Source organism: Armigeres subalbatus, chromosome 2 (assembly GCF_024139115.2).
Source record: "Armigeres subalbatus isolate Guangzhou_Male chromosome 2, GZ_Asu_2, whole genome shotgun sequence".
Classification (NCBI taxonomy): Eukaryota; Metazoa; Arthropoda; class Insecta; order Diptera; family Culicidae; genus Armigeres; species Armigeres subalbatus.
The window spans coordinates 251,314,434-251,332,758 of NC_085140.1; the positions used below are offsets into that span (position 1 = coordinate 251,314,434).

The 18,325-nt window shown below is 37.1% G+C and overlaps 1 pseudogene; it reads left to right on the forward strand.

Moving 5' to 3' along the window:
- LOC134209685 (phosphopantothenoylcysteine decarboxylase-like) overlaps positions 1-15,490 on the forward strand; it is a 29,514-nt pseudogene extending 14,024 nt beyond the window's left edge.
- Positions 15,491-18,325: the final 2,835 nt, after the last annotated feature.

Below are 18,325 nucleotides of genomic sequence, written 5' to 3' on the forward strand. Positions count from 1 at the left end.
TGTAACGAGAGAAATGAGAAAAATAATTTATAAATAATTTCCGGCGTTTCCTATTTTCAATACTTCTACGCATTATTTGCCACTTTTCATTTCACTTTCTCTTAAACGCAGGCGGATTTTGTTGGAATTATTCCTGTATTTTCATTGAACTAAAACTTGTAGTAAAGCGCGATAACGGTGATAACAGACTATCCAAATTGAAAGAAAACAAAAAGTGACATTTGTATCACATACATATGTGTTAGTGAGAGCAAGTTAATATTTGGCTGCGTATTGATCGAAAAATCTCGGATTAACTTAATACTCCGAAATCGGAGTAGTATTAAAAAGAAAATCCGAGATTAAATTCTGAGGATAATACAGCTTGAAGCTTTACCGGAAATCGAGGATAATACGAGATTCGCGTATCATCTCGTTAAGGAGCTTACCGCCATAATAGATCCACTTGTATGCATGTATGTGACTGCGTATGTGCAAATTCTGAAATTTACCTACCATTAAGAATCTAGTTCTTTTAAGGTGATTGAACAAGTTTAGTTTTATCAAATTAGACATCCATAAGGCGAAATATATGTTATTATTGAACGCTATTGAGTTTCGTTCAGATCAATGACTGATTTCGTTAGTTCTGGATTAATTAATATCAAGGTCTCTGGAAATTACGAGTACATTATATGCAACCAGTGTTACGATAGCTACTAACCATGTCACAATAGTTATTCAATCCGACGAGCGCCTTATAGATAGGCAGCATGAACTACAGTACGTTATCATTCGTTGAGTTGTCACTCAACCCATGACATCCGCCTTTGGGTAGGCAATAATTTTGTTACTTTCACGGTAAATCGCCTTGGGAAGCTGAGTAGTTTTATCTCGTTTTAAATACTGGAGTCTGTGAAAAGAATTCCTTATAACAAAGGAAGAGTCAAAATCTCACTGTAGGTGGATTAATCTGGGTTTTTTTTGTGTTTATTCCGATAAAATTGGAAACAGACTGAGAGACGAGTACTATAATGCTTTTTCTTTTATAGTTTACCGGAAAGCAAAAAACCTATCGCTACAATAGTGTTAGTGAGATTCTTTATTTGGCAACAACTAGAAACATGTACAAGGTACTTAAAAGCTACAATTTCATTGGGTGTTACATTTTATTCACTGATTGGCCAGCATGGGTTTATAGAAACTCTTATACAAGTGTTATGGAACGTACACACGGTCAAGCAGTTTGGCCAACATTGACTCCACCTCTCGTTTATTCAAACGTCCATCAAGTTTTTCCAACAGCGGCACGAACAATCAATTTATTCGACCAACAATATCACACACGAACGACCGAAGCGCAAACTTAGGCACCAACCATCAAAAAATATATGGGGGTTTGTGCAACTTCACTACAAATGCTCAAACATGTTCGGCGAACCTTGACTCCACCCCCGACAACTCAAACCAAAATCAAACCGTTTTAATTTTTTCCAACCGAGCCGCCAACTGTCAAATGGTTGTTCGAACAACTTCACTCACACACGTTCGAACAAAGCAGCAACCGAAGCGTTTTCTGGGGAGCGGAGTCAATGTTCGTCACACTGCTTGACTGGTGTGTACTAGGGATCCTATAATGAGAGATATGCAAATACTTTTCCAGACGATTTAGCAACGCTGTTACTTTTGTTGGCAAACGCTTCCAGCACTTGCCGCAGCGCAAAATGTCGGAAGCTTGTATATGACTGCTTTTTTTTTTGGCATTTGAAAACAATTTGGAATATGTTTGTCTGTCCACTAACAGTGCGTTTAAAAAAGCATTATCACTAAAATAAAGGAGTAATACAAATAGGCGAAACACGATACCATAAACTAGATTACTTCTACTCGCAAAAGTAAAATTTCAAATTGTTTTATTCGATGAAACTTCTTCTCCAAATTTATCTCCAATACCTTTCAACCCTCGTCTCTAATCTGCAACAATAACAACGTTCATTTGACTCACGTTTTGACAGTTCTCAATGCTCGATTGGCTTACAATGGCCGCTTTCGCATATCTCTCATTATAGGATCCCTAGTGTGTACGTTGCATAAGTTCGTCAAAAGTGGCATTGGGATAGATCTTTCGCCTAATACCATACGAAATCACTTTGAAAGGGCTGTCCTTCAAACTTATATGTTGCTTTCTTATGTTTTCTAAATACTTTCTTAAATGCTTAGTGGTTACTTTCCGATTAGCAATGCATAACAAAATTATAACTCAATTCTATCAATGTTTGTTATTTAAAGCAACGTTTGTTATAATTAGATAATTCGATAGAAATGTGTCTTCGACCAGTTTTATTTCATATCAAAATTATAACAACATTAGTTATGTATATGGGGCCCTCCTAAGCCGTGTGGTAAGATGCGCGGCTACAAAGCAAGACCATGCTGAGGGTGGCTGGGTTCTATTCCCGGTGCCGGTCTAGACAATTTTCGGTTTGGAAATTGTCTCGACTTCCCTGGGCATAGAAGTATCATCGTGCTAGCCTCATGATATACAAATGCAGAAATGGTATTGGCTTAGAAACCTCGCAGTTAATAACTGTGGAAGTGAAAGTGCTTAATGAACACTAACCTGCGAGGCAGCAATGTCCCAGTGTGGGGATGTAATGTCAATGAAGAAGAAGAAGAATTGCCTACATTTTTTGTAGATAATGGAAAAAAGTTGAGGTAATCTCCAGTACAACTTAAATCTGTGGTCGATATTAATAGCTAGTACAAAGTTGATTGCCTACATTATGGATGGTAATCCGTTTTTCTACGTGATGTAGGCAATTACCTTGAAAGTAGATTTTTTACAGGATAATTATATAAACGTTTGTTATAACGGTGGTATGAAGGTATCAGCCTCTGATTCAATTGTGTTACGGCTAGAGGAAATTTTGGTACAGTTTTTGTTATTTCAACAACTAACCAGCCAAATTTATAACACATTTTGTTACAATATTTTTCTGAAATAAATAACTCCCCTTGTTGTAGTTTTGTTATGCATTGCTGATCGGGTTGGGTTATGTTAGTTTGTTTTGAAAAAAATAAAAATTTCACAATGTTTCAAAAAATTTTGAATCACTTTGGACCTTATTTCATATCGTTCCGAAGTCTCGGAAGTAAATCAATATTTTGTTTCAACCCAATATGGACATTTAAAAAGTCGTTTTGTTTCGCATACCCTTACCAGTAAAGAGACACGCACAATGGATACCTTTGCGTACGCAAACGTATTTATTGTGCGCGACACTATCCATAATGCCATTACCCTTAAGTCCACTACCCGGAATGCCATGGCCCATAATGAGTAACTAACCCGAATGAAACACTACCCAAAATGAGCCACTACTCGGAATTAGTTATAAACGCGAGTTTATACTTAATTTCAATAAAAATATGTTTACACAATGAAAGTTTATTAGAATTCAGATGAATGATTAATAATTGGTTTACGTACTAATCAATAGCAGGGCGACTCCAGTCAAGTAATCTAAACAGTTTTTACGATAATCTTGATCGTAACTCCGTACCAGTTTTTCCCGCAGATTGTCCTTTATCACTTCCTTCTTGCGTCTTTTTTTAAATGGTTCACCTTGTAGCATTCGCAAGTACTCAACGTTAGCATTTCGTACTTCAAACTGGAACTTCTTTAATACGGTATAGAACGAAGGATTCTCGTTTTGTAAAATTTCGTTCCACTTCGTGTGTCACCCTTCAAGATTATTGGAGGTTTTGGGTAGATTGTCCAACACGTTCTCATACACAGACCAGATAATTCGAGGAAATTGAACTCATCGAAACACAGAAAAAGGTTTTTCAGTGCGCTGGGGCATCCCCTTTGAAGCTTGTCGAAAGCCATTGGTATATCTTGCGCTGGCAAGAAAGTCAAGGCGACAAACTGCCTAAATGACAAGCCGATCAACTCCCGTATTCACGTTGCAGCCCAAGCTTTTTCATTATCCGGAATAAACTTTTGGTTCAAATGGGGAAAAAGCCAACAATGTCAAGGAAGGCCGAAGGACATAATACTTTGGCAGCATTCATTTCGCTGCTGGCTCAAAATCGGATTAAAATCATTTGGGTCTCTAGGATCAAGACGAACGGTATATGTCGATTCGTTTTTCTTAGGCAACAGCATAAATAATACGATGGGAACAAATCTCGTTGCCAGGCTTGTACAAAATTTGCATGAATCGTGAATATTTGGGTGAAGAGTACGTGGAGACTCCATCCATCCATAATTCAAATTGTAGCCCTGCGACAAAAAAAGCTTTTAACAACTGTCTTACTGATGAAAAAATAATCACCGTTACTTCATCACTTTTAACTGCGCTTTGAAGAAAAGGTTCACCATCAATAGTGGATCGGAATCTAACGTCAATTTCGTCAAAGTCATCAATGTATTTTGGGTCTTTCTGCTTATCCCCCTTTCTGCGACGTTGAATTATTTTGTGCTGGACTCTGCGACTTATGTCGAATTCGTTTTTAAACCTGGGTCAGTACCAACCCGAACCCTGAATAAAAAAAACATTTTCAGTTCCATCTGTCATTGGATATGTTGGTGTGCGTAGCATCGTGTTTGTTTTGATTCGAAACATATGATCCAGGGCATCCAGTGCACTGGTAGTGCGTTGGCCTTGACTATTAAACAGAGATCATGATAAATAAATATGGTTAAGTGCGTGAACTGAATTTTTTCCGGATAGTGGAATTTACTTTGGGTGGATATAAATAGGGAAACTTGCTCCTGGACTTAATCTCATGGCTCCGATATTCATCCCATCAAAAACAAAGCAATGGAGAAAAGAATTTATAGTTTGTTTACATTTACTTTTGTGATTTTTCTCAGCAGTGAGTATGCATGTTGACAAAAAGAATTGACAAAATTGGTGCTGCATTTCTTTGTTTCGCGATGAAATCCCGCATAATTAAAAACGGTTTGCAATATTGTTGGTACTATGGATATGAAATAAGTGAAATTGTTACTAATTTATATCATTGTACGATTTACAATGGTAATTTTGCTATATGATGATCTTGAACTAATATTATACAAAAACTTAGTCTACGATGCCATATGCAATAATTTCACAATATATATTGTATTTTTACGAATTTTCTTATTTTCCTATTCATTGGAGAAAAAAACGATGATGATAAAAGTTTCAGAAATGTCTTATAACTGAGAGTAGTAACGATACAGGATATTGCTATGTATTAATTACGTATCCTCTAAAGGCTTTCTCTATTATGCTGCGATTACACAAAGACATCATATCAGGAATCATATCCCTTCAATGATATACCAAAAGATAATCATTCAAGTTTGCATTCTATGTGCGTGTTTGTTTTCCATACAATGCCTAAAGAATATATTTTCTGAGCAGCTGCCATGTTTTTTTTTCAATGAAAGTAAAATACTGGTTCAGGTGAACTCAGCTAGATTTGCGTTTAGTGTTGAATATACGTTTTCTCGCACTGAAAAATTTAAAGGTGAGTAACGCAATTCCTTAAAATGCAAACTACTTTACTAGCTCCCTTCATGCATATTTGACATCTTTTTACAGTTTACCAATAAGTTTCTGTCTTAACGCATTGCAGCTGACCTTGCAACCTCGCTTTGAAACCTTGGACAAAAATTGAATTTGATTATTTAATGCATGATTGTTCATCGGTAAGTTTTTGTTACATATATTATACTACCTACAAATTGATAATGTGGTGTTTTTTTCTTGCCTGTATTACAGTCAATGTGGATTTCTATCTGCACTCGGCTTTACGGGATGCGGGATTCCTCGACGCCCGGATGAATTTTTTTGTCTCATCGCTAATCCAATCGCTATGGATTCATCATTCCATGCTACACGAAGAGCTAAATAAGTTAAATCTAATAAACTTCATAATACCAATATATACTATGATTGATAATATACATATTGTGTTTTAAAAATAATAATAAGGGAAAATACGATGCTTGCTCTTTCATGCTAGTTAGAAGATAAAGGGATACTAAAGTGCGTCGAGTTTTTTCTTTAACTATCATTACATTGTATATATATGGCAACCTTCATATTGTTTCCATATAGAACAAGGATTGGTAACTGAACCATACCATACAATGTGGAGTTGAAAAAAAATGTATTGGAGAAAATAGCCTTTTTATATATGAGTAATTATACTGTAACCGCCGTATTACCCCACGTTAAGTTGATTTTCCAATCACAGCATACCATATTTTGAAGACCATTTATGATGAGTGTTGGTTTATCTTTAATATCAACAGTAAATCAGAATAGTAGGGAGACCAATGTCATTTTGTTGTCATGAATGATCATTGACAAATGTTATGGTTAAGTGATTCAAAGATTATGCGGGATGTTCGAGTGAGATGAGATCGGAACAGTTCCCCTATAATTAATATATATTCAATAATCCTCTGCACATTTTTATACCAAGAATTCCGTATAGAATTCGTTATGTAAAAGAGATTTTCTATTATTCTACAAAAAATCATCTATTTCTTGCAAAAAGTTTTTTTCGGAGAACACCAGAAGCATTGTAATAAAAATTCTCCAGGATTCGCTTATTTTTTTCCCTCGCTACCTCTCCTGATAAAAAGTAGCCTCACACCTCGAGAAAAATTTTCCGCAGGATTTTGGGCCCTGCATTCATTTCAATCTCCCGGAGGAATTGCTCAAGGTGCCTCTCCGTGGAAATTTATGTACGAAACTTGCGGAGCAAATTCCTGAAGGAAACTTCGAGTAAGTTCCTGTATTCCAGAAGGATTTCCTGAAGGAATTAAGGTATTGTAGGAATTTCCAAATTAATTCCTGGAGCAACTTCCCAGAGAAAATCACTGGAACAGTATTCAAAGATATTCCCTAGAAAGAAATTCCAGAGGAATTCATTTCGAAAGGATCTCTGGGAAAAATATGGAGGAATGTCTGGAGAAGATATCGCCAAACATTCAAGAAAGAATTAATGGTGCAATTTCTGACGAGTACTTTCTGGCAGAATTCCCGAAAGAAAGATTCTAGAAACGCACGAAAGAGTTTTTTGGAAGAATTTCAAAAAAATTCCAGTATAAGAAATAATTCTTTTTCGGTATTTATTCACTCAAATATATTTTTCTGACTAATTCTTGGTGGATTTTGTAAGAATTATCCAGTTGCCACCGACTTAATTTTAGGACATCATCTGTGAGGAAAACCTCATCGAAATCCTAAGGAATACATAACTCGCCTAACAAATCTATTTTTGAAACTGACTGTATGAACAACAGTACCGGACAATTTCACATTTAAAAACTACAATAACAAATATCACAAAATTCCCGGAAAAAAAAGATTTTTAAAGCGCATTTTATTTTAATAAACAGACAGTTTCGTTTCTCCCTTTCGCCGGTATTTATTCCGCCCCAGTCCCACCCACCCACGTGGTTTCTGACAGTTGGAAGTACAGGTTGTATTAATTGAACCAGGTGCAAACCGTGAGTAACAACACAGTGCGAACTCGACAGCTTTGGGGTTGGAACTAGTGCGAACCTAGTTCCAACCTGAGCGAATAAAAAAACACTTTGACAGCACTTAGGTTGGAATTGGTTCCAACCTAGGTTGGAACTTTTTAAAAACGAATGCGATATTAGTGTTGTAGGGACACGGCAGGTATTTCCGTCCATCGTCATAGGGGTTAAAATCAATGAAAACAACGTCGTTTTGCTAGAACTACACTATAACAGAACGTTTCGCCTAAGCTTACGATTGGGTACGGATGTAGTTACGTATTGCTTGATCTGTACAGCGGCCGGTAATAAATTTATCAGTTCTGTGCGTGATCTCTTGTTTCGGACTGCAGAACGATCGCGGTCGGACGAATTATTGTGATCTGCATTGCGCGGCCGGTAATAAAATTAATTCAGTTCTATGCGGATCTCTCTTGTTTCGAAGGGCGGTAGTCATATGGCTACTGCTTCTGCCTCATACGCAGGAGGTCGGGTTCAATCCTCAGGTCCGTTCCATTCTCCTACTTTGTATCTTTCTATATTTATCGTTCTAGTAACGCTAGAACTGGAAATGGACTTACCGTTTCCATTTTATTCCTATACCTTCAACTTGAGTATTCTAACAGTAATCTGCTAGAATTGGAAATGAACTATAGAGCCTGTTTCCTGCATCCAATTAGAAATTCCATCAGTTACCTTCTCCTATCTATCACATTGGCAGCTCGTTAACCAAGACGAACCTCTGCCTCCAACCCAACCCAGAAATTCCAACAAATTCCGCATGAACTCGTGGGTGCAGAGTATATTCGGCTTTGCAGGGCGAGAGATTGCATCATCATTTCTCCCTTCCTACATTGACTTGCATTCTGACGTAGCAGGCGCCAGTATGACTAACAAAATGAGATCACCAGTATTTGTACATTGAAGATGTGTGCTAGTCCCAAGCAAACATCTGTTGGTTCCCTGTGCAAGAACAGCTGATCTGGTCATAATGGAGTAGCAACCAGAGCAGTCAATCAAGCTCAAGCTCAAGCTCAAGCTCAAACATTCAGCAATTGCCTTTGACTATACTATTGGATCCACCACACTACGTAGAGAGACTGTTGTCAAGGATCTATGTATTATTAGACACTAAGCTGACGTTTAAGAACATGTTGCTTTCATAGTCTCTAAGGCCTCCGCCACTGGGTTTCATTTTTCGAATAGCAAGGAATTTTAATGATGTCCACTGTTTAAAGGCTCTATATTGTTCTTTAGTAAGATCCACTTTAGAATATTCATCTGTAGTTTGGGCACACTGATTCTGATAGTAATAATATTTCCGTATTGAATCAGTTCAGCGTAAATTCACGGTTCGCTCTACGTCATCCCGTGGAGAAACCCTGACATTCTGGCTTAGTTATGAGGACCGCTGTAGGTTAATTGAGCTAGATTTACTAAGCGTCCGTCGTGATACTGCCGTGCGTTATTTGTAGCAGACCTTTACTTCTGAATAACATTGACTCGCCTCCTCTTTGTCCCAGCTGAATTTCAACGTCAGCCAACAAAACCTTCGTTCGATACAATTTTTTTTCTCTGCGGTGCCTGAACGAATTACGGACAACGAACCATTTTTGAGCTGCAGAATTTTCAATCGCTGCTCAAATGAATTGATTTTTACTTGAGTCGTAACAACTTCGGAAAAGGTTTTCCTCACCCTCGTCACACTTTTAGAAAGGTTAGCTTAAATTGTTGATACTAGATCTAGACTAAGATATTGTTAATAGCAAGAAATAATTGTATTATGTATCATTTGAGTTAAATTGTATTCTGTTGGTACGAAAAGACGAAGAGGTTTTTCGCCCATTTGAGAGAACAAAAGAGTTCTAACGGGCTTTTCCCTTTTCCTAAAAAATAAAAAATAAACAACAAAATAAAACAAAATAAACACCTGCCTAGTAGACTTATTGATCTGAATCCTGAAACTGTTTGAAGGAATTAGAGCACCTGGTTTAGGCATGATTGATTAAGATATACACAAAGACTCTATGGACATGAATGGGCTTGATGGGTTGACATCGCTTTGGTATAGAGCGTAGGTGACCTGAGTAAACCAATTGATCTGAACTGCGGAACAGTTTGATGACCTAGAACACCTGGCATGACTGAATTGCAGGTCATGCACAAAGGCCCTATGGACATGTGTGGCCTTGATGGGTTGACGTCAGTGTGATACAGAACGTAGAACCTGGTAGCCCAATTGATCTTAGCCCGGAACAGTTTGAGAGCTTAGAACACCTGGTAGATGTATGATTGAATTGCGTTACACCCTAAGGCTCTATGGAGTTGGTGGCTTGATGGGTTGACGTCGGTTTGTTACAGAACGTAGTTGAACTGGTAGATCAATTGATCTGAACTCCAGAACGGTTTGGAGAGCCTGTAATTTCTGGAAATATTGTTTGTATTATGTTATCTATGTCCTCAGGAATAATTTTTTGACACTTTTATGAAAAATCCGTGAAGATGGTTTGAGAGATAGCTGAAAGATCATTTTGAACGTTGTTTTATTTTATTTCCAACTAGCTTTTATGTACCCGGCCTTGCTTCGGAGTTGCCAGTTTAATTCGCAGTTTTTTCACCATCGGAATTGGAATAGGTCAAAAGGATAATTGTGTTTTCTTATTGATATTTCATCATTTGATTAAAAGAAGGTAGATTAATTTGAAAACATTGACTGATTTTGAAAATGGACTCCAAAAATCGCTTTATTCCGGCAAACGTCTATTTCTAAAGAAGGAAAACATACACTGATGCCTTATTCCGGAAAAACGTCTATTTTTAAAGAAATGATCATATTTATCGTCCAGAAGGAAACACTTTAATCATTGCTTTTCTCTGGGAACCATGATTTCGATGAAGTGTTGAGTTGATCGATCCTGTCATTCGCCTTCTTAAGAAAAAAGAATGTTTGTTCCAAATTTGGTTGAAATCGGGCAAGGGGTAAGTTATGCTGGCATTGGATCATTGCATAATTGCTTTTATTTATTAATCTTGAATCATATCACATAATTATCATACCTTTAAAATTTGGAATAAAGGTTACTCGATTATGGATCACTATGCAATTTGATCATTCATAATCATCAATCATTAATCATACGATCGTTAATCATTAACCATACATAGTGTGTCAACATTTAATCACGATCGGTAATCGTTAATCATAATCCAACGGTTTTTCTATCTATTATTCATAATCGTTAATTTTGTCAAAAATGAATTTAATCATTAATCATTATCAGTCATCATTTTCAAAAATTATAATTCATTAATCATAATTTTAATCATAGAGTTGAATGATTTAATCATTTAATCTGCTTAGAATTGGTCCTGGGGGTCAGGAGTTACACTGAATTGCCCGTTTTCTAAAGACAACCGCTTCCTTTACCCTTCTCTTTCTCGACGGCCATTTCACCCCCTTTGTTATCTTCTCCTAGGGATAGAAATAATTGAAATTTGGTGAAATCGGTACAGGGGTTCAGAGTTACACTAAATTGCCCGTTTTCTGAACAATTCTCCTTCAGACCCCTACCCCTTATCCAAATTTCTCCGTACTATCCTCATAGTGAATATGTGTACAAATTTGATTGAAATCGTCCTGGGGTTGGAGTTACACTGAGTTGCCTCTTCCAAAGACAACACTCCCCTATACCTCCCCTTTTTCCAATGACCATCCCATCCCTTTGTTATCTTTTCTTATGATGTAGAATGTGTGTACCAAATTTGCTGAAATCGGTACAGGGGTTCAGATTTACTTTGAATTGCCCGTTTTCAAACAAACCCTCCTCCAGACCCTCCCCTTTCCCAAATCCCTCCCATATGATTACCTCCTCGTAGTGAATATGTGTACAAAATTGGTTGAAATCGGTCCTGGAGAGTGAAAGTTACACAGAATTGTTCGTTTTCTGAACAAAACCCTCCCACCACCCTCCTTTTCTACATGACCATCCCACCCCTTTGTTAACTTCCTCTGAGGATAGAGAATGTCTGTACCAAATTTGGTTGAAATGGTCCTGGAGTTGAAATGTTCACAGAATTGTTCGTTTTCTGAACAAAACCCTCCCACCACCCTCCCCTTTTCTACATGACCATCCCACCCCTTGTTAACTTCCTGAGGATAGAGAATGTCTGTACCAAATTTGGCTGAAATCGGTCCTGGAGTTGAAAGTTAACAGAATTGTTCTGTTTCTGAACAAAACCTCCCACCACCCTCCTTTTCATCGACCATCCCACCCTTTGTTAACTTCCTCTGAGGATAGAGAATGCTGTACCAAATTTGGTTGAAATCGGCCAAGTGGTTCAGAAGTGAAGAAGGAACATACATACATAGATTGGTTTTATATATATAGAAGAAGAAGAAGTATAGTACACGTCGAACAAAACCTAAATTACTGTTCAAGTAGATGTAACAAATCTGTTCCATGTTAAATAACGTAGTTATATGTTGTTTAAATTTACGCGTGCTGGTATTTTTACAGTTCTTTTGTTTATTGAAACAAAAAAAAGGAGCAGAGCATGGAATTGAACTTTCCGTAGGAGTGAAAGCTCCAAAATTGTTATCCTCTCGAGTATTTGCTCTATGATTTCTGAGTCGATCAAAGTGTACAGGTTAAGTGTTGGGTGATTCCAATCTTTCATCAGGCTGAACGATAGCTTAAATATACACGACATGGAACTTCTTCGAGGCGGAATCGTTTGAGACTCAGTAAGCTGAATGCATCAGATTTCTCGCCTAAATGTTCAAACACCATTGAGTTATAGCGATGAAAAGCTGCAACAGGACCAACTATCATCTTATTGGATATCCGAATATACATTTGGTAAACGCTCATGTGAATAAATTAGGTTCCAGTTGCGGTTTGCAAGAAATGAAATGGGGTTTGTTTTGATTGTTTTGACAGCCACGTGCCGTTCACCAAGGTTTCCGATAGAATCATGTAAAATTAAGATATATAGAATTGAAATATCAATGATTTTTCATTTAGTACACAGAAACTTGAAATTACACATTATGTTACCGAATTTTACATTCAATTGTGAATTCCTGTGCCTAATTTTCATAATATTTTTACGTAGTGTAGACCATTCCAAAGGCATCTAGGGATGTTCAATAAGTTGTGGCATTTCCTTATGGAATGGTAATGAATATGCTAAATTATATTGAGTAAACCGAATTTTAACATTTTTTAATTGGCAGTGTTCTGACTCACGGCATTGCAGGTTAAAACTGAGCACAAAACAAAACATTAGTGTTATAAAATTTCATATGAGATGGGTGAAAGATAATTTTTTTTGAATCCGTCAACGGGCTGCTAAGATACAGCGATTTAAATTTTAAGTTTACTTCAAATCTGATCTCGGTATTTGGCGTGTTAAAGAATGTTTTGAAAATCCTCAAAATTATCTGTTTTTTTCCGTTGCCCCCTCAAAATACATATTTGAGGACTAGACAGCTGCCAGGTATCTTTTATATAGTCGTTATCAGCTTATTGTTGAACTTATTTCAGTACCTCGGGCATAGTTTCGTTTTTTTTGCATAAAATATTGATGTTAATTTAATGCATTAATCTGAATTCAAATATCACGTCAGAGCTTTTATTTTGAAAAGAAAATGCAGTTTTCGAAATTCTTTCGTACAAAAAGTTCAAAACTCCTTAACTAACCAACCACACGGATCAAGTGGTAAATTGCAGAAAAACGGTGAAATTGCAACTGAAGAGTTCTATTTTATACGGAAAGTTCTGTTTGGTTCGTGTAAGTTCAACGTAAAGTTTTAGCAGCTGGCTCTGGTGCTTCCTCACGCAGTAGTTCTGGAGTATGATGCTTTTTCCCTGCTTGTTTATGCAGAAACCTTAACTGAAAGTTGATCCAACTGCAAAAGGTTGAAAGTTTACTCTTCATCGTCCTTCCAGCAGCTGAGGGAACACTTGCGCACCAATTGCCTTCCGGCCTGTCCTACGAAGATTTTAAAGCTTTAAACAGTATGCACGAAATTCAGTTTCCGGTCGATCAACTGGAGTAATTAGTGGTTCAAAGTTGATACTTTTATGATAAATCGGATCAACATTGTTCCAACTCATTAGATTCGCTTTGTTGCGGAACGTCGAACAGATATGTTCAGTGCTTTACTAATCCTGTGCTTCTGGTTGAGTTTAGTCTTGAAGATAAGAAGAAAAAATCCAGTAATAAAAGCATCCAAGTGGATAAGAAGCAAAGTTTCAACGAACTATGGCTGCGTCATAAAAGGGAAAGTTTTTGTAAACTTACGCCAAGGGTGGATGCGATTGCGTTATTTGTTTACACATACCTACAAAGTTGGGCAACTGCACTTGAATTACCTGGCATTGTTAAGACAAACCGAACGGGTGGAAAAACTGGTACGGCTGCAGAGTGAGAGTATTCTTCGAATGGTTATCATGGACAAGACTCCAGGCCAAAGTGCTGCTATCAGTCTGAAAAGAGCACTAGAGCAAAATGATCTTCTTTTGGATATGCCTCTACTGCTTGGGCAGTGAGGAAATGATCGATTATGGATATGGCAGCAATCAGAACTATTTTATATTTTACTATTGCGCATCTGTTGAAACTGATTATCCAAAGAAATGTGAAAATATATAAACGACTCTAAAGAGTTTATAAGTTTATTTAATAATTGAACGCAGCTTAACTGAACTGGTTTATCAAAACAGCTTAACTGGCTTTTAAGATATAATTTCGGCGTAAAAATCACACGTAGAGTTATGGGTTATGGTCGAACCAATGACTGGTAAATTCGTTTTATTTAATTCATTCAATTCATCTATCCTGAATACCTGGCATGACTCAACGTTGTTGCACCTAATGAACGGTAATAATTAGTCAACAGTTTGACGAACATTGACTCCCTCCCCAGAAAACGCTCGGTTGCTGCTTTTGGAACATGTGTGAAGTTGTTCGAACAACCATTTGACAGCAGGCTGGTTGGAAAAAATAAAACGGTTTGATTTTGGTTTGAGTCGGGGTGGAGTCAAGGTTTGCGCAACATGTTTGAACATTTGTATGAAGTGCACAAACCCCATATATTTTTGATGGTTGGTGCTCAAGTTGCCTTCGGTCGTTCGTGTGTGATATTGTTGGTCGAATAAATTGATTGTTCGTGCCGCTGTTGGTTGGATGTTGAATAAACGAGAGGTAGTCAATGTTGGTCAAACTGCTTGACCGTGTGTAAGTTCCATAAGCTTATGTGTGTAGAGCTTCACATTAGTCGGTGCTTAGGATGTTCTTCCAATTTATTGAACTTTTAGGTGGGCCTTTGAAATTTTTTTTTTTTGCTTTTTTTCTTCCAATATTGCACCAGCTGACCAGCCCACTGATGTCAGCCATGTTTTAAACGATTCCAATTTTCTTTTCTTTTTGTACACTTTATACTGCGTCACCGCTACACATCATTTTATAGTTTCCGACAAGTATCGTATTCCTAGTTCCTAGACTAGAATTTGAATTCATTTGCCTTCCAACACTGTTCGTATGACTAGAATATTATTTGTAAATTGCGATTTTTTTCTTACATGTTTTCTGCATAGGTCAAGTTCAATTTATTATGCTCGACTTGGCTTTGGTATTTCAGCTGTTGGTTTGCTGTATGAAGCTCTAAATGAAGCGCATCCCATACAATCAAATCTTAAATTGACCGACAATCAGCAAGAATCTAGCGTTCGCCAAACTCATAGGTCCAACGCCTTCCTAGAGGACCCGTTCCATACCTGCAAGCAACGTAAATTCAACGCATCGTACGAAGTACGGAAAACACCGCAACCGTCCCATCTCTGTTTCGCAGTTCCGATTGCGTTCGGTTTCCCGACACTGAGCCATTATGCAAAGAAGCGAGCAAACAGCATCGTCAATGGACGAGGCAGCACCGACTTCAACGGCAACGACAGTAAGAAGAGCACCCTTTAAGTCAACCATCATTACGAAATGCACAAATTGAAAAGTGTAGGAGCAAAACAGAGCACAGCAGCGAAACGCAGGTATCTTGTCAGACATCGCCTGAAATGGTCAACGCAAACGATAGCAAATGATGGTCATTTGTTCCGGAAAAGGTCCACGCTCTGGCATCGAATGTGGTGATTTGTTGCTGCGAAGCGGAAAGCGAGCGCGCTGACTGTTACAATGATGGATTCATACAATCATTTGCCATTCGTGCTGGGCGATAACGATGGTGCTGCTTTGTGGCCATCGCTGGGCTAGTGCAGAAAATTCAGATCAGATGTCACCATCGGAAGCAGCATCTCTATCATTAGAAGAAAATGCGGTGATTACTGTCTTTGCTTGCATGTAGGATGCAAATGATTGCATTAGAATTATTAATTGTTTATCGAAAATAATATATTTTCTACTACCTACTGACCGGCGAACTTTGTCTCGCCAAAATGGATCAATTTTTTAAATATAATTTTACGCGTCCACAATATATCTAGAAAACAAATAAGTTCTTCAGATGCAGAATTTTAAAATTCCATGTAAATTGTAAGAAAAACCATTTCAGGAAGATTTCAGATTGAGTTTTGATTTGCAAAGCAGTCCAATTTCACTTAACTTTTTCTTCGTAAAAGAAGAAAAAACGAATATAAGCAAAATTGGCTGTCTATTCTTGAGTGATGCTCGGTCGTACAAATGCAACTTTGTTTTATATAACATAAAAAGACTTTCTATTATTTTTTTATTTCCAAAAAATGTTGGTCCCAAGAACCTTCCCAATGCGCCTCTTCAATATTCATGTATCTATAAGATGTTAATCCCATTGATACATTGATCTGATATTGACCTCAAGTAAGGCGTCTGCGTCTCGTACTGACTCGACCCGAAGATGTCGAGCAAGTACGAGACATCAAGACGGCCTACTGTTGAGGTGAAATACGTATCTGTCAAGATACAATAATGGTGGAATCAATGGATGGTATAAACTCGTCTTATGACAAGTGAAGACATTCCACTAAAAGCTCAAAATAATTTTCTTAAACTAATTGCATCCAAACGTCCTTGTTTTGAAATTATCCGACAAACTAGATGATTTCCTGCAAGAACCATTTGGCATACATTTGCTAAAACATACTCTTTGCATATAAACGATAAAGACGGATCCAAAATAACATCTGAATGTTCCTTAAATGCTACCAAATCCAAAATAGTTAATGAGATTCCATAAAGAATAATTTATCGATCCATAACTAAGCTAAAATTTAGCAATTAATTGGGAAATATGTTCCATTAACAATTGGCCAGAAAACAATACAATTCTTGCTATTCTCGAAAATATGACAATGATCATAAATCTTTGGAAAATGATCCATAAAAACTTTTCAAAATATTTCAGTAATATGATCCATAATTTTAGTCATATGATCCATAATTCTCATTTGATCCTATAATCTCTGTTCAAATGATCCAGTTTTGGTGATATGATCCATAATTGATAAATGATCCATAGATTTTATAAAATGTGGATCAATTAATATAGTTTCATTGGCCTTCTTCTAGCATATGCGATCATAATCAAAATTATGGATCATATGGCTGAAATTATGGATCATCATCAGGATATAAATTGCGCAAATTTGAAATTTTATAGATCAATATATAGTTTTTATGGATCATTTTTCAAAGTTTTATGGATCATAAAAATATTCTTTATGGAATCTCTCGAACTATTTTATGGATTTATGGTAGCGTTTATGGAACATTCAGATGTTATTTATGGATCGTTTTCATTCTTTATAGATCGTTTTTCCACATTGAAAGGTGCAAAGTAAGGGCTGCTCTAAATTTTCAGCATTGTCTGCCGCGCCTTCGCTACTGTGGTTGCCCTTGCGTCTGTGCGTGAATCAAAATTGTCGCGCGCGCTTTAGGGCCGTACTAATACTACGTATGCAATTTTCTGGGTTTTTCAATCGCCCCTCCCCCATGTAAGAATTTTCCATACAAATTTTTTTATTTATATGGAGGTAAGAAAATAGCAAAACTCTCTCCCATAAGTGCTTACGTTATATAGTGCATGACCCCTAAGTAGTATTTTTTTTGTTCATTACATGAGACTTTCAGCCATGGGCTTGCTCGTCCTGTCGGAAAAACCACTAAGTAATAGTAAAACATCATTTTATTCGTTTCAGTTGCTTTTTACAATGTTTTTACATTTTAAGTTTTAGTTTTATTTTAATTATTTCTAAATTATTACTTTGAGTTAAAATCGAATATTTCTAATGGCCTTGAAGTGGCGCTGGCTTTTTATAAATTATAACCAACCTAATCCTACACTTTTACTACTATTTACACAATTTGATAGCCTAACGTGGGAACAAATCCCAACCATGGTTGCTCCGAGGATTGCAACGGACCTTGTGCTTCCTTCGACACTTCAAAGCGTTCGTCGAGTGTTTTCATCTTAGCCAGACGATGGACCTTAGAATTTCGAGTCCTGGGAGGGTTGTCAAAATTATCCGGTAGTATTTTCTCTTAATTTTTCAAAGGATTTGTATTTTTTTCATGAATTAATTTGAAAGCGCAATCAACAGCAAAACATGAAAGCTTTGATTGCAGTACTCAAATTAATTCATGAAAAATGTTACTTAGGACCTTTTGTGCTGGAGATTTGTTCTGTACTCGCTGGAGTTCGGATGATGAGTATTAGCAGCTCCCAGACGGCATGCCGTATTCGATTACAGGGAGGAGATTTGTAGTGACACAAGCTTTATTCTTCAGGGGACAATGACGACGGTGGTTACACTTTGTCACCGT